Source organism: Triticum urartu, chromosome 1 (assembly GCF_003073215.2).
Source record: "Triticum urartu cultivar G1812 chromosome 1, Tu2.1, whole genome shotgun sequence".
NCBI classification, from domain to species: Eukaryota; Viridiplantae; Streptophyta; class Magnoliopsida; order Poales; family Poaceae; genus Triticum; species Triticum urartu.
The window spans coordinates 506,945,697-506,962,073 of NC_053022.1; the positions used below are offsets into that span (position 1 = coordinate 506,945,697).

A 16,377-nucleotide genomic window follows, 5' to 3' on the forward strand; every position below is an offset into this window, starting at 1 on the left:
TTAGTCCCAAAAATAATATAAAAGTGTTTAGTAAAGCCCACCGTAACTTTCCGTATCCACGAGATCCCATCTTGGGGCCTGTTCCGAAGCTCCGTCGGAGGGGGCATTGGTCACGGAGGGCTTCTACATCAACACCATAGCCCTTCCGATGAAGTGTGAGTAGTTTACCTCAGACCTACGGGTCCATAGTTATTAGCTAGATGGCTTCTTCTCTCTTTTTGGATCTCAATACAAAGTTCTCCCCCTCTCTTGTGGAGATCTATTCGATGTAATCTTCTTTTGCGGTGTGTTTGTTGAGACAGGCGAATTTTGGGTTTATGATCAAGTTTATCTATGGACAATATTTGAATCTTCTCTGAATTCTTTTATGTATGATTGGTTATCTTTGCAAGTCTCTTTGAATTATCAGTTTGGTTTGGCCTACTAGATTGATCTTTCTTGCAATGGGAGAGGTGCTTAGCTTTGGGTTCAATCTTGCGGTGTCCTTTCCCAGTGACAGTAGGGGCAGCAAGGCACATATTGTATTGTTGCCATCGAGGATAACAAGATGGGGTTTATTTCATATTGCATGAGTTTATCCCTCTAGATCATGTCATCTTGCTTAAAGCGTTACTCTGTTCTCTTGAACTTAATACTCTAGATGCATGTTGGATAGCGGTCAATGTGTGGAGTAATAGTAGTAGATGCAGGCAGGAGTCGGTCTACTTGTCTCGGACGTGATGCCTATATACATGATCATACCTAGATATTCTCATAATTATGCTCAATTCTGTCAATTGCTCAACAGTAATTTGTTTACCCGCCGTGAATACTTATGCTCTCGAGAGAAGCCACTAGTGAAACCTATGGCCCCGGGTCAATCTTTCATCATATTAATCTTCCAATACTTAGTTATTTTTATTGACTTTTATTTTAATTTGCATCTTTATCATAAAAATACCAAAAATAGTATCTTATCATATCTATCAGATCTCACTCTCGTAAGTGACCGTGTAGGGATTGACAACGCCTTATCGCGTTCGTTGCGAGGATTTATTTGTTTGTGTAGGTACGAGGGACTCGTGCGTGGCCTCCTACTAGATTGATACCTTGGTTCTCAAAAACTGAGGGAAATACTTACGCTACTTTGCTGCACCACCCTTTCCTCTTCAAGGGAAAACCAACGCAAGTGCTCAAGAGGTAGCAAGAAGGATTTCTGGCGCCGTTGCCGGGGAGGTCTACGCAAAACTCAACATACCAAGTACCCATCACAACCCTTATATCCCGCATTACATTATTTGACATTTGCCTCTCATTTTCCTCTCCCCCGCTTCACCCTTGTCGTTTTATTCGCCCTCTTTTTTCCGTTTGCCTCTTTTCCGCTCGCTTCTTGTTTTATCGTGTGTTGGATTGCTTGCTTGTCATGATGGCTCAAGATAATACCAAATTGTGTGACTTTATTAATACCAACAACAATGATTTCCTTAGCACTCCGATTGCTCCTCTTACCAATACTGAATCTTGTGAAATTAATGCTGCTTTGTTGAATCTTGTCATGAAAGATCAATTCACTGGCCTTCCTAGTGAAGATGCCGCTGCCCATCTAAATAGCTTCATTTATTTGTGTGATATGCAAAAGAAGAAAGATGTGCACAATGATATTGTTAAATTGAAGCTATTTCCTTTTTCGCTTAGAGATCGTGCTAAATCTTGGTTTTTTTCTTTGCCTAAAAATAGTATTGATTCGTGGAATAAGTGCAAAGATGCTTTTATCTCTAAGTATTTTCCTCCCTCTAAGATCATCTCTCTTAGAAACGTTATTATGAATTTTAAGCAACTTGATCATGAACATGTTGCACAAGCTTGGAAAAGGATGAAATTAATGATACGTAATTCCCCTACGCATGGTTTGAATTTGTGGATGATTATACAACATTTTTATGCTGGAAAGAATTTTTCTTCTAGAAATCTTTTAGATTCGGCCGCGGGAGGCACTTTTATGGAAATCACTTTAGGATAAGCTACTAAAATCCTAGATAATATTATGGTTAATTATTCTCAATGGCACACTGAAAGATCTACTAATAAAAAAGTGCATGTGATAGAAGAAATTAATGTTTTGAGTGGAAAGATGGATGAACTTATGAAATTATTTGCTAATAAAAGGGTTTCTTCTGATCCTAATGATATTCCTTTGTCTAGTTTGATTGAGAATAATAACTAATCTATGGATGTGAATTTTGTTGGTAGGAATAATTTTGGTAACAACGCATATAGAGGAAACATTAACCCTAGGCTGTATCCTAGTAATTCCTCTAATGATTATGGTAATTCCTACAACAATTCTTATGAAAATTATAATAAGATGCCCTCTGATTTTGAATCTAATATTAAAGAATTTATTACTTCGCAAAAGAATTTCAATGCTTTGATTGAAGAAAAATTGCTTAAGATTGATGAGTTGGCTAGGAACACTGGTAGAGTTTCTCCTGATGTTGATTCTTTGAAACTTAGATATATTCCACCTAAGCATAATATCAATGAGTCTCTCAAAGCCATGAGAATTTCCATTGATGAGTGAAAAGAAAGAACCTCTAGGATGCGTGCTAAGAAAGATTGCTTTATAAAAGTGTGTTCTTCTAGTTTCCATGATAATAAAGATGAAGATCTAAAAGTTATTGATGTGTCCCCTATTAAATATTTGTTTTGCAATATGAATCTTGATAATAATGGGACTGAATATGATCCACCTTTACCTAGATGGCGTTCCCAAAATTCGGAGTCTTTAGATCTTGATGCCAAAATTGTTAAAAGTGGGATTGAAGAAGTCAAAACTTTAAATATTGATGAACCCACTATTTTTGATTTCAAGGAATTTAATTATGATAATTGCTCTTTGATAGATTGTATTTCCTTGTTGCAATCTGTGCTAAATTCTCCTCATGCTTATAGTCAAAATAAAGCTTTTACTTAACATATCGTTGATGCTTTGATGCAATCTTATGAAGAAAAACTTGAGTTGGAAGTTTCTATCCCTAGAAAATATTATGATGAGTGGGAGCCTACTATTAAAATTAAAATTAAAGATCATGAATGATATTCTTTGTGTGATTTGGGTGCTAGTGTTTCCACGATCCCAAAGACTTTGTGTGATTTGTTAGGTTTCCGTGATTTTGATGATTGCTCTTTAAACTTGCACCTTGCGGATTCCACTATTAATAAACCTATGGGAAGAATTAATGATGTCCTTATTGTTGCAAATAGGAATTATGTGCCCATAGATTTTATTGTTCTTGACATAGATTGCAATCCTTCATGTCCTATTATTCTTGGTAGACCTTTCCTTAGAACGATTGGTGCAATTATTGATATGAAGGAGGGGAATATTAGATTCCAATTTCCGTTAAGGAAAGGCATGGAACACTTCCCTAGAAAGAAAATTAAATTACCTTATGAATCTATTATGAGAGCCACTTATGGATTGCCTACCAAAGATGGCAACACCTAGATCTATCCTTGCTTTTTATGCCTAGCTAGGGGCGTTAAACGATAGCGCTTGTTGGGAGGAAACCCAATTTTATTTTTATTCCTTGATTTTTGCTCCTGTTTAGTAATAAATAATTTATCTAGCCTCTGTTTTGGTTGTGTTTTTGTGTTTAATTAGTGTTTGTGCCAAGTAGAACCGTTGGGAAGACTTGGGGAAAGTCTTGTTAATCTTGCTGTAAAAAACAGAAACTTTAGCGCTCACGAGAACTGCTGTGATTTTTATTTGGAAAGTGCTATTTAGTTAATTCTTTTTGCATATGATTAATATATAAATTTCTCACGTCCAGAAATTTATTTTATAATTTTTGGGGTTCCAGATTTTACGTTAGCTACAGATTACTACAGACTGTTCTGTTTTTGACAGATTCTGTTTTTCGTGTGTTGTTTACTTATTTTGATGAATCTATGGCTAGTAAAATAGTTTATAAACCATGGAGAAGTTGGAATACAGTATGTTTAACACCAATATAAATAAATAATGATTTCATTATAGTACCTTGAAGTGGTGTTTTTTTTCTTTCGCTAACGGAGCTCACGAGATTTTCTACTTTAAGTTTTGTGTTGTGAAGTTTTCAAGTTTGGGTAAAGATTTGATGGATTATGGAACAAGGAGTGGAAAGAGCCTAAGCTTGGGGTTACCCATGGCACCCCCAAGATAATCTAAGGACACCTAAAAGCCAAAGCTTGGGGATGCCCCGGAAGCCATCCCCTCTTTCGTCTACTTCTATCGGTAACTTTACTTGGAGCTATATTTTTATTTACCACATGATATGTGTTTTGCTTGGAGCATCTTGTATTATTTGAGTCTTTATTTGTTAGTTTTCCACAATCATACTTGCTGCACACACCTTTTTGAGAGAGAGACACATGATTCGGAAATTATTAGAATACTCTATGTGCTTCACTTATATCTTTTGAGTTATATAGTTTTTGCTCTAGTGCTTCACTTATATCTTTTAGAGCACGTTGGTGGATTTGTTTTATAGAAACCATTGTTCTCTCATGCTTAACTTAGATTATTTTGAGAGTCCTACAAAACAGCATGGTAATTTGCTTTAATTACTTGAGGCATCCAAGATTAAATAAATAAAATTTTCTTATGAGTGTACTGAATACTATGAGAAGTTTGAAACTTGATAATTGTTTTGAGATATGGAGATGGTGATATTAGAGTCGTGCTAGTTGAGTAGTTGTGAATTTGAGAAATGCTTGTGTTGAAGTTTGTGATTCCCGTAGCATGCACGTATGGTGAACCGTTATGTTAAGAAGTCGGAGCATGATGTATTTATTGATTGTCCTCCTTATGAGTGGCGGTCGGGGACGAGCGATGGTCTTTTCCTACCAATCTATCCCCCTAGGAGCATGCGCGTAGTACTTTGCTTCGATAAATAATAGCTTTTTGCGATAAGTATGTGAGTTCTTTATGACTAATGTTGAGTCCATGCATTATACGCACTCTCACCCTTCCACCATTGCTAGCCTCTATAATACCGCGCACCTTTCCGCGGTATCATACACCCACCGTATACCTTCCTCAAAACAGCTACCATACCTACCTATCATGGCATTTCCATAGCCATTCCGAGATATGTTGCCATGCAACTTTCCATTGTTCCGTTTATCATGACACGCTCCATCATTGTCATATTGCTTTGCATGATCATGTAGTTGACATTTTAGTTGTGGCAAAGCCACGGTTCATAGTTCTTTCATATAAGTCACTCATGCATCATTGCTATCCCGGTACACCGTCGGAGGCATTCATATAGAGTCATACTTTGTTCTAGTATCGATATGTAATCATTGAGTTGTAAATAAATAGAAGTGTGATGATCATCATTCATAGAGTATTGTCCCAAATAAAAAAGGCCAAAGAAAAAAGAGAAAAAAAGAAGGCCCAAAAATATAAAAATAAAAAGGGACAATACTACTATCCTTTTTTCCACACTTGTGCTTCAAAGTAGCACCATGACCTTCATAATAGAGAGTCTCCTATGTTATCACTTTCATATACTAGTGGGAATTTTTCATTATAGAACTTGGCTTGTATATTCCAACAATGGGCTTCCTCAAAATGCCCTAGGTCTTCGTGAGCAAGCAAGTTGGATGCACACCCACTTAGTTTCTTTTTGTTGAGCTTTCATATATTTATAGCTCTAGTGCATCCGTTGCATGGCAATCCCTACTCACTCACATTGATATCTATTGATGGGCATCTCCATAGCCCATTGATACGCCTAGTTGATGTGAGACTATCTTCTCCCTTTTTGTCTTCTCCACAACCACCATTCTATTCCACCTATAGTGCTATGTCCATGGCTCACGCTCATGTATTGCGTGAAGATTGAAAAAAAATTAGAACACCAAAAGTATGAAACAATTGCTTGGCTTGTCATCGGGGTTGTTCGTGATTTAAATACTTTGTGTGGTGAAGATAGAGCATAGCCAGACTATATGATTTTGTAGGGATAACTTTTTTCGGCCATGTTATTTTGAGAAGACATGATTGCTTTATTAGTATGCTTGAAGTATTATTATTTTTATGTCAATATTAAACTTTTGTCTTGAATCTTTCGGATCTGAACATTCATGCCACAATAAAGAAAATTACATTGAGAATTATGCTAGGTAGCATTCCACATCAAAAATTCAGTTTTTATCATTTACCTACTCGAGGACGAGCAGGAATTAAGCTTGGGGATGCTCGATACGTCTCCAACGTATCTATAATTTTTTATTGTTCCATGCTATATTATATTTTGTTTTGGACATTATTGGGCTTTATTATACACTTTTCTATTATTTTTGGGACTAACCTATTAACTGGAGGCCCAGCCTAGAATTGCTATTTTTTGCCTATTTTAGGGTTTTGCAGAAAAAGAATATCAAACGGAATGGAACCCTCGGGAACGTGATTTTCGGAACGAACATGATCCAGAGGACTTGGACCCTATGTCAAGACATCAACGAGGAGGCCGCGAGGTAGGGGGCGCCCTCCACCCTCGTGGGCCCCCTGTTGCTCCACCGACGTACTCCTTCCTCCTATATACTAGTAGAATGCCCATGCATTGCCACGGGCATTTTACAAATCTTTCTGGTTCATCATGATCATGTTCTACGGGAAAAAACTCCAAGGTTTATGGATATATGATACTCCTCCTTGCAATTAATATCACTAAATTTCTCGATCCACCAAACTGTGGGTAAGTACAAAATTAAATGAATCTGAGTTGAGTGCAATAAGGATCAATCAAATGAATGAACAAACGAATCGTGCACATGTCGTTCATCAGTTCTTCTCCGCCAGAAAATGGAACCCGATACGTTGTTCCTGCAATATTTCATTGGTCCTCGGAACCCATCAGCCTCCTCGCTAGTGCTAAGGAACCCTGTTTGGCCATCACTTCCGCCGGCGGCTTCAACATCACCACTTACATGTCTCCGCCAGCTCTACCACGATGCCATGTCCATCATGTTTCACTTTATCATACACTCACGTAACATAAGTACTATTGTTCAAGCATGCATACCAGTCGTTAGATCGAGTACATCCAAATAGTCCACTATGTTTCACTTTATCATACATTACCCACGTAACATAAGTACTATTGTTCAAACATGCATACCAGCCATTAGATCGAGTACATCCATACAATTGCGATCCACCACTTTTCACAATCCCCTCCCTCTGCGAGATGTCTCCCGCACTACGTCAAAGACACTCCCCTCATGCACGCGTCCAATGTAGGTTGTTTCCCCTCAGAGGCCTCCTTCACCGGCCATAGATCTCGCCGCAAGTCGCACCTTGCCATGACCAAACTCCAATAAGAAATTATCGAATAGTCCTTACATCATATAGAACTAAAATCCTAATGACTATAAATTACCTAAGTTTTAGAATGTCTTGTTTAAGAGACTCATTATTTTTTGTTTTGATTGGAATTCCTTTCCTTTATGGGATACTATTCTGAACTTAACTAACTATTTTCATTATATATACAAACACATGCAGACATGCTACACCTCGTTTACTATGCTAGACGTGCATATAGTATGCTAAATATTTTGTTTCTAGTATTTTCTTATTTATTTTGTAAAACTATTTGAAGCACCATTAGAACACAACCACTACTAGGAAAAGGCCTACTAGTGGCGCACCTGTTTTCGCTACTAATGGCGCACTACAGGTGCGCCACTAGTACCACACCATTGGTATTTTTTACTAATGGCACACCACAGGTGCGCCATTAGTATCTGGTATACTAATGGCGCACCACGCAGTACGCCATTAGTATAGCCCATGGTGCGCTATTAGTATGCCTCCCGGGGGGGCATATTTACCCATGTGCTTTGGCATACTAATGGCGCACTGGTGGATGATGCGCCATTAGTGTGCTCTGGCTTACTAATGGCGCACTATGTGGTGGCGCGCCACTAGTATGAATATTAGGCATTATTTTTTTTTCTTTTCTGATATTTTCACAGGTTACAAAATATATTATTGGACAGAATTTAGACAACACCACACGGCAACAGCAGATTCATCGAATACAATAGAAGATTAGTCTCCGAATACAATTCATCATATTAGTCTCCGAATTCAAAAGACCGAACAAAGATAGAACATTACAAGTCTCGATACCGCGAGTAGCGAGTTTGTCGGAAGTAATACTAATCCTAACAATTCCTACTAATCATCATCATACAACTTCTACTCGTTATTAATAACAAGTCATACGATCATCATCTTGATAGTCATCGAACCAATCCTACTTAATTGTTCTTAACACATGATCATCAGTATTAGGCAGGACCTAAATACCCTATTTAAGGTAAAATAGCATAAAACGATATAGACCCTGACTCTCCATTATGGAGAATGGAGATCATCCTGTCTCCAATTCTTGCGCTTCGCTTCCTTTTGCTTCCAAGAACCTCCTTACGACTGTCCATACATTTTTTTCTATCCTTTGATTTTCATGTCTCCACTTCTTTTAGAAATCTCATATGGACAGTTGAGATTCGTAGGATGACCTGGCTGTATGTTCAAAACATTAAGACTACCTTTCTGATACATCAAATGAGGCACACAATTCTATGGGATTATCTGTTGAAAAACATAGTAATAACTTCATAGTTAGCAATGATGTACTAGTTTTAGAAGTATGCAAAAGATGCACGGATGTCGTAATAGTAAAAAATCTTACCAGGGTATCTCCATGGTAGTTACCGTAGTTGAACACATGCACTAGTGGCACGTATTGACCATAATATTGAGGAGTTTGATTGTAGATATTGTAATTCTCAATGTTAGTACAAAATCTGACCAGGTGATTTTTCTCCTTGTAAGTTGTTAATTCGGAGCCATCGGTGTAGTGGGTTTTGTCTACCATCTCCCGCACATTCTTTGAACAATAAAAATAAGCTGTCAACTATTTTGAAATAAATAATATAAATTAGCTAATAACTATGTTTGAGAAACTCACATAGCGGTAGAATTGGAGGCGTATCAACAAGGACCCAAATGTCCATATTGTCTTTCTCGATTTTAGGATCACCAAGATCCATGGTGACAAGCATACCCTCATCAAAACCATACATCTTGCAAAATGCTTCCCAATTTTTGCAACCAAAATGGGTTACGCTCCCAGAATTATACAGATTTACTTCAAAATCCACATCGTGATGAGTCCTTAGGTGAATTTTCTTTATTTCAGAAATTTCATGGTCTTCAAAATCCATCCTCTCCAAGACATAGCGTCTTGCATAGCATGGGATAAGCTATACTCGAATTGTAAAAGATGAAAATTACACGTTGAAATAGTTGAAGTCATGCTTAATTATGAAAATAACATTTGTCGTCGTTGCGTACTGTTTCAACTTCGAAGGTCTCCTCGAGCTTAATGCTAAAGCGCCGATCATTGTCCAGGTGAGGCATGTCGCACAGACCTCGATTGTCGTGGCACCAGCCGCACTCCCCCGGGAGACTTTCGTCGTCCGATGACGACATATCCTACGTTCATAATTCAAAACTACATAGGATGAGTGGTTCCTCTTCCAGATTAGGGTTTATCGATGACGAGCAACTGACATTAGTAATAACTATGAGTTGATATCACACTTCTATATGTATAACACAAGAGGCAGTTGATCCTACTTAATTAAGTACTAAGATACCCCGGGCTATGCATTTGTCGCAAGTACCCCATATGTCCAATTTTTAGCAAAGTCATGCTAAAATTCACGAAAAATTTTAGCATGACCTTTGTTGAAAATAGGACATATGGAGTACCCGAATTTGCCGGAACGAAAGTTAATCGACATTCCGGCAAACTCAAGGGCCTCTCGGGGTACCTGCAAAATCATCATGACACGATGGTCAGAGACAAAACCCAGCAAACTCCTTCCCTTCACTCGGGGTACAGCAATATATCTTCTAGCCATGAAAAATAATACCAACTAGGATCGGTATGACCTTCGTTTTTCATTTTCTGTATGATCAATTAAATCTTCTGCAAGCTTATATTAAAAGGTTCAGCAACTTGAAACGTAACTCTTGCTTGGTGTTCCAAATCATTTCATTTATATTTTAAATAACAGTAGGAATTATTTCATAATAGAATTTACCCCAAAAACAAATTCCTTTAATGCCATTTTCAAACTCTGAGTTCCTCTGTTGCACTAAAACTAACTCAAATAATTTTTATAAAACTGCCACAAAATTTTTGGGAGACCCTATAATTCCTATAAATCATTTTTGAACAAAGACCCATCCTACTCTCTTGAAATTTTTGAGAGAAACACCCACTTTTCCATTCTGATCCATTTTCAGTTTACAACTACAACCCTATTTCCCCTAGCTCCTAAAATTCTACAAAATTATCCCAACACAAGAACAGTACCTACACTCCTTTTTCCCAAACATCTCCTGATCACAAGTTCTAAATTTTCAATAGGCCACATGGATTTGCTGAATCAGCATAAACCTTTCAAGTACCAAAAATGCAGCATTTTCTTGGCAAGACCAAGCTACTTCACGGTAATTCATATTTTAAGAATTCTCACATTTCATATATCGGCTTTTTCAAAACAAAACAAAGTATCTGTGGGGGCTGCAGTTGCATGTTGTGTATCAATGTACCTTATATATATCACGAATCTAAACTAGACAAACACGAATGTAAACTGAACAATTAATAGGTTGCAAGAATATATAAAATCTGAACATTACACAATTCTGAACAGTACACTTCTCAAATTCATAGAAATTTGAGAGAGAGAGAGAGGGAGACAGCAAGGATTCAGATTCAGAGAAGTGCAGCAGGAGGGAAGTGGAGAGGAGGAGCAGCAGCAGTTTTGAGATTTCAGAGAAGAGCAGCGGCAAGACGTTGAGAGGAGGAGGAGCAGGAGTAAAGCAAGAGGGAGGAGCAGCAACAAGGCGAGGGCGAGCGCGGCCGTGGGCGGCAACACGCAAGTGCGTGTGTGCGCGGGCGCGGCCGACTGCAGTGACAGCGCAGCAGTGAGGCAACGCAGGAGCTTGACGACGGCGGCTACGGCGACGAACCCGACGGGGGAAGGGGGAAATCGGTCAAGGGCCTCACTGAGGTGCTCGACGATGATCTCGGGAGGTCGGGGGTGGCCGGGGTGGAGCGATGTGACGAGGTGGACGAGGGAGGCCGAGGTTGGGGAAGACGATGATGGCGATGATACGGTGCAGCTCCAGTCGGTTGAGAACCCGTAGATGAAGAAGCAGTCGACGGCGGTCCTCCTGGACGTCTCCGTGCGGCGCGGGGTGACTGGTGGCGGCGCAGTGGGTCGGGGCGGCGGCGGAGCAGCAGGTCGAGGGCTCGGGGGATTGGGGATTGGGCTCGGGGAGGAGGCGGTGCTCGGGAGGAAAGGGATAGAGGGGGGAAGGTTAGCAATGGCGCACCCCCGAGCGGTGCGCCATAAGTAACCTTTTTTTAGGTAGCAATGGCGCACCAACCAGAGGTGCGCCATAAGTAACTTTCTTTTTTGCATAGCAATGGCGCACCAGCCAGAGGTGCGCCATAAGTAACTTTTTATTATTATTTTTTGTTGCATCTAATATTTTTTTAGAAAATGCATATGAATATGAAACAGTAATAAATTTTTATAAAAACAGTAATAATTTTTTTAAAATATCATCAAATTTGTTATTTGAAAATATCATCAAATTTTTTATTTGAAAATATAATCAAATTTGTTTTTTTTATTTTTAGTTGCATTCATTTGTGACGGTGGAGCGGGGGAGGATGCAGGGGGTCGGCGGCGGCGGTGGAGCGGGGGAGGGTGCGGGGTGTCGGCGGCGGCGGCGGCGGCGGCGGTGGAGCGGAGGAGGGTGCGGTGGGTCGTCAGCGGCGGTGGAGCGGGGGAGGGTGTGGTGGGTCGTCGGCTTGAGGTGCGCCATTAGTAGTTTTGCAAAAAAATATAGTAGTGGCGCACTGCGTGGCAGGTGCGCCATTACTGGTTAAACTAGTAATGGCGCACTGTTCCCTGGTGCGCCATTAGTATTTTTGGAAAAATATATAAGAAAATTTGTTACTAGTGGCGCACCGTGGGTCTGGTGCGCCATTAGTGTCTACCACACTAATGGTGCACCAACTCATGATGCGCCATTACTATATAGTGGTGGCGCACCACATATCTGGTGCGCTATTAGTGGCCATATCATCTATAGCCCTTTTCCTAATAGTGAACATAAAATCGAATATATCAAATATGTTAAAATCCAGTAAATAATGCCAGTAAAGTATATACAAATTTGCACTTCCAATACACCGAACAAAAAATGTACATACATCAACATTCACTACTCCTTTCAACAATGCTAGAACATGATCACTTGTTTGTCTTTCAGCAGACAATCCTTGACCACTGGCAACCGGGGAGCTGCTGGAGATCGCTCCTCAGCTGGCTTAGCTGTTTGTTCATCTAAAAAAGAAAAAGGGTTACCTTTCCGTTAATTTTAGTCTTGCAGTTACAGCCCCTCAAGTATTTGGTCACCTATATTTTCTTGTTTTTTTTCACTACCTTGTTTCATAATTATCCTATGTATTTTCTTGAAGAGTGCAGGCTTATTCTACACCAATTCCCCTCCATCCTCGAGTTACCTGGCCACCGTAGCTCCTCTCCTCCCTCTTGCCGCTCCATGTGCTAGCATTGAAAATGCCAAATTATATTGTGTCGCATTGTTATGTACGTAGTTCTGATCAATAACACAACTACCTAAAAGCAAATAAGAAAACCAAAGTGAAATTGCTGGGTAAATGTCAACAAAACACATACTGCTAGATGAATCATAAGAATATGTGTACCCTATTATGTCTCAAATCATCATAATACAGTGATAGGTGATGTATAGGGAGATAAAAGACATTGGCAATAATTAATAATCCTTACTGGTTAAAGAAAGAAATTGGTCATCTGAAATTATGAATATGAAGATAATGAACCCATGAAGATACTAACGATTAGAATTATCCTTCCTTTCAATCTCCATCTTTAACAAACAGGATAACCCAAAATGAATAGGCGATACTTTTAACAAAAATCTAAAAAATTTAAGGGTAAGCTATAGAATATGTTACCATTAAGGTAGATGTTAATTGCAAGAACAACTTTTCGATCAATGCTACACTTTTGTCATGCATCACGTTAACATGAGCCACAACTTGTGGAGGATAACATGTGCTCATTATTCATGTGCATCCTGATCTCCAAGTATTAACACAAGAAATTATTCAGTTGTAACACACTCTAGCCATGCCCGAAATATGATTAGTGGAATGCTCTGCTCGGTAAATTACTACCCAGCGCATATTGTTTCACCAATTTTGAACAAGTGGACTGGATCGCTTATCAAGTATTTTTCAAGCGAGGAAACTAATATCTCATGTGAAAAAATGCTTTTCAGGCTTTCCTTTTACAATACTATAGAAACTTGGTTCTCTCACATGTACATATGAACCTACTTATGATAATGTTGATCCCAACCACGTACGGAAACACTGATTGAGATTTACTCAATAGGGTAGCTAAAACCTGACAGTAGTGATTTTTTAAATGATAGTAGTAATCCAGAACAAAAGAACAAGGTAAGCAAGTGAAAGAGTCAACTTACCTTTAACAAAATTTCGTCATATGCCAAAAAAGATTCATCCCTAAATGTTTAATGAAGTGATGCTTCTGGCACTTTTGGTTCCTCCATATCACGCTGCAATGAACATGTCCCATTGGAAAATTAGATGTATAAAAAAATTAAAATGGCAGCAATTACTATTCAATAGTGAACAATCAGGCTATTAGAACATACCTATATACAGTTGTGTAGCACCATAACATCTTAAATTGGGATAAAGACAGACAGAGTTCACCATCAATATACAATCAGGCTTCTGAACAATAACTACCAGCAGCCCAACAGTACTAATCAAATGAAATAAGATAAATTCAGTTACTTTAGAATAGTAGTACCTGGCCAATGGTTGGCCGTATGAAGAAAAAATAAGGATCGAGATGTTTATGTGAAGAAGAACTGAAGTCATATCATCTCCTGCTGCACAACCAACTACTGGCCAATGGTTGGCCGTATGAACATACAAGTACCAAAACGACATGGACTGTAATAGTCTTGAACCTATATAGACACGGGTTATTCTAGAAATATATCTGGAACATGTTGTACATGCGGCATCAATACTATGGCTGAATCAAATGATCAATTAACCCTAATACATACTACGAGTACCCACATATACAAAACATGCAATCAGAAGAAAGAAGAGTACATCGAGCGGCTTGAAATGGTTTCCCATGGTGGTGAAGCTTCACAGGCAGGCAGGCAAGCAACAGTGCGGACAAACATCTCGCTCGCAACCTATGGATTTGGCTTCTTAATGGCATGGCTAAGTATGCCAGTGCCTCAGACTTCGAGATGTAGAGTTCTAGAAAAAAAGTAGATTTGAGGATCTGGGTTAGCAAATTTACTCCCAAATGATTAATACCATAGCACCATGAAGACGGAAGCATGTCTGCTAGTTTTAGCTATTATGTCATATTAGGTGGATTAACATTACATTGCTAAGATTAATAAATTAGTAGTGCACCCATGATATGCTCTCAAACAAAATTACAAGCGTTCACTAAAAGAAGCATGGCGAACATTAGTCTGTAAGTAAATGATTTAAATAAATTATTCCTCAACCAGCCATGCCTCACTCTAGTGCTGCCACCGCCCTCGTTCACCATATAATCTACGGCCCAGGTCGTTCTGCCCGTGTAAGAGACGTGAGACATAGGACACATGAGGAATGGAAGTAAGAATCGATATGAGGTCAGAAAATCTTTTATCTGTATCTTTAATGAGGCAAATTCCCCTTCTGAATTGACAACAATTATCAACCCTTGCAATGCACCTATGATGGGTTCGATGACAGATTTAGTGTATGAGATAGAACCTCTGCCAATCTTGTTAACTTGGGTCATTATTCAGTAGTCAACATCTTAGAAAAGGATGAGAGGTGTGGTAGACATGGTGGAGGAATCTTAACGTATATAGCACTTCCCAGAAAAAAAGATATTAGCACCATAGTTGAAATGTGTCTATAAAAAGAAGTCCTATTGTGCTTCGAAAAGGGAGTCTGATTTCAGAGTAATCCAAGTTATTCAGGTGATTAACAATAAAACAAACTCTGCAATTTGAGTATTTCCTAAATAAAGTGATATATACACGCACCAAATATTTGTGAAGTTACAGAGAACTATCGGTTTGAGGTATGTATGACTCAAGAAGGGAAACCTCTACATTGAGTACTCAAAGCTAACGAAAGGAAGCCACATGATCAGGTATTTGAGGCATGCAATGTAGAACCTTAGCCGGGATAAACTGCAATTGGTCAAACATGCACTCACACAACCTGGAACGCTCTGAAACAGAAGTTTAATCTAGCAGCCAGCAACCGCGTACGCGAGGAAATACCTGCCTAATTGTACATATATGGAAAGGTGTTGAGCAAGATGCACGGCTAGTTCATGAGATAGACTTTGCGCCCTTCGGGTCCAGCATGGTGAAGTGGATCACACCTCCTGTATCCACCACGAACTCGATCTATGGCATGTACTCCTTCATTCTTCTGGACCTAGCTAGAGAACCTGACACCGCTGATGTAGCTTGCCGATCCAAGACCAAACACGTAGAATGGCCGGTTTGCCCAATATGTTACGTTGTGCTTGCACTCATGTACTTGTCGGGCAACGCCCGAGGATTCTTCCTGCAACCAGCAAGAATCCCTATCAATCATAAACATCTTCATCACTCACACCGATTCACTCACTGAACCAAGCAAGTAATGGAGGGAGGACCGAGGACTCACAACACTTTCATCTCGAAGTTGTTGAGCCACCTGATGTAGATGTTGAAGACGAGGAAGTGGGCGGCTCGCTAGTGCCGGGCGTGCTTGGGAATGGACCGCCAGGCGATGACGGGGTCCAGCACGCCGTGCGCCTGCGGGTCATCCGAGTTGGAGCTCCCAGTAGAACTCCACCGTCGCGTTGTAATCCGCCGCCATGAACACGTTGAGAGAGCCGTTGGGCCCCACGAACTTGGCCAGGGACTTTTGGTCGCGCGACGGGATCGCCGACGACACCAGGCACACCATCGACTTCAGGGAGTCCCCCACGAACATCAGCCTCTTGTTCCACAGCCGCTCCAGCAGCAACCGCGCATCGAACCTACAGCAAGATCCAATTCGGTTGGGTTGAGATCTACAAGTGCTGATGAACTGAATTGAATTGGGGATGGATGGATGGAAGGTACCGGATGGTACCTGGGGT

The 16,377-nt window shown here is 39.8% G+C and overlaps 1 long non-coding RNA gene across 2 annotated transcripts; it reads right to left on the bottom strand.

Annotated features, from left to right (window-relative positions):
- Nucleotides 1-12,263: 12,263 nt before the first annotated feature.
- On the bottom strand, nucleotides 12,264-15,828 carry LOC125536877. Of its 2 annotated transcripts, XR_007295286.1 has the most exons (5): nucleotides 15,524-15,828; nucleotides 13,859-14,489; nucleotides 13,667-13,759; nucleotides 12,577-12,771; nucleotides 12,264-12,477 (listed from the first exon to the last, which is right to left on the bottom strand). It is a non-coding gene; the product is annotated as an uncharacterized LOC125536877 (long non-coding RNA). The 2 variants fall into 2 exon arrangements; XR_007295285.1 differs by having other exon boundaries at nucleotides 13,859-15,828.
- Between the last annotated feature and the right edge of the window lie 549 nt (nucleotides 15,829-16,377).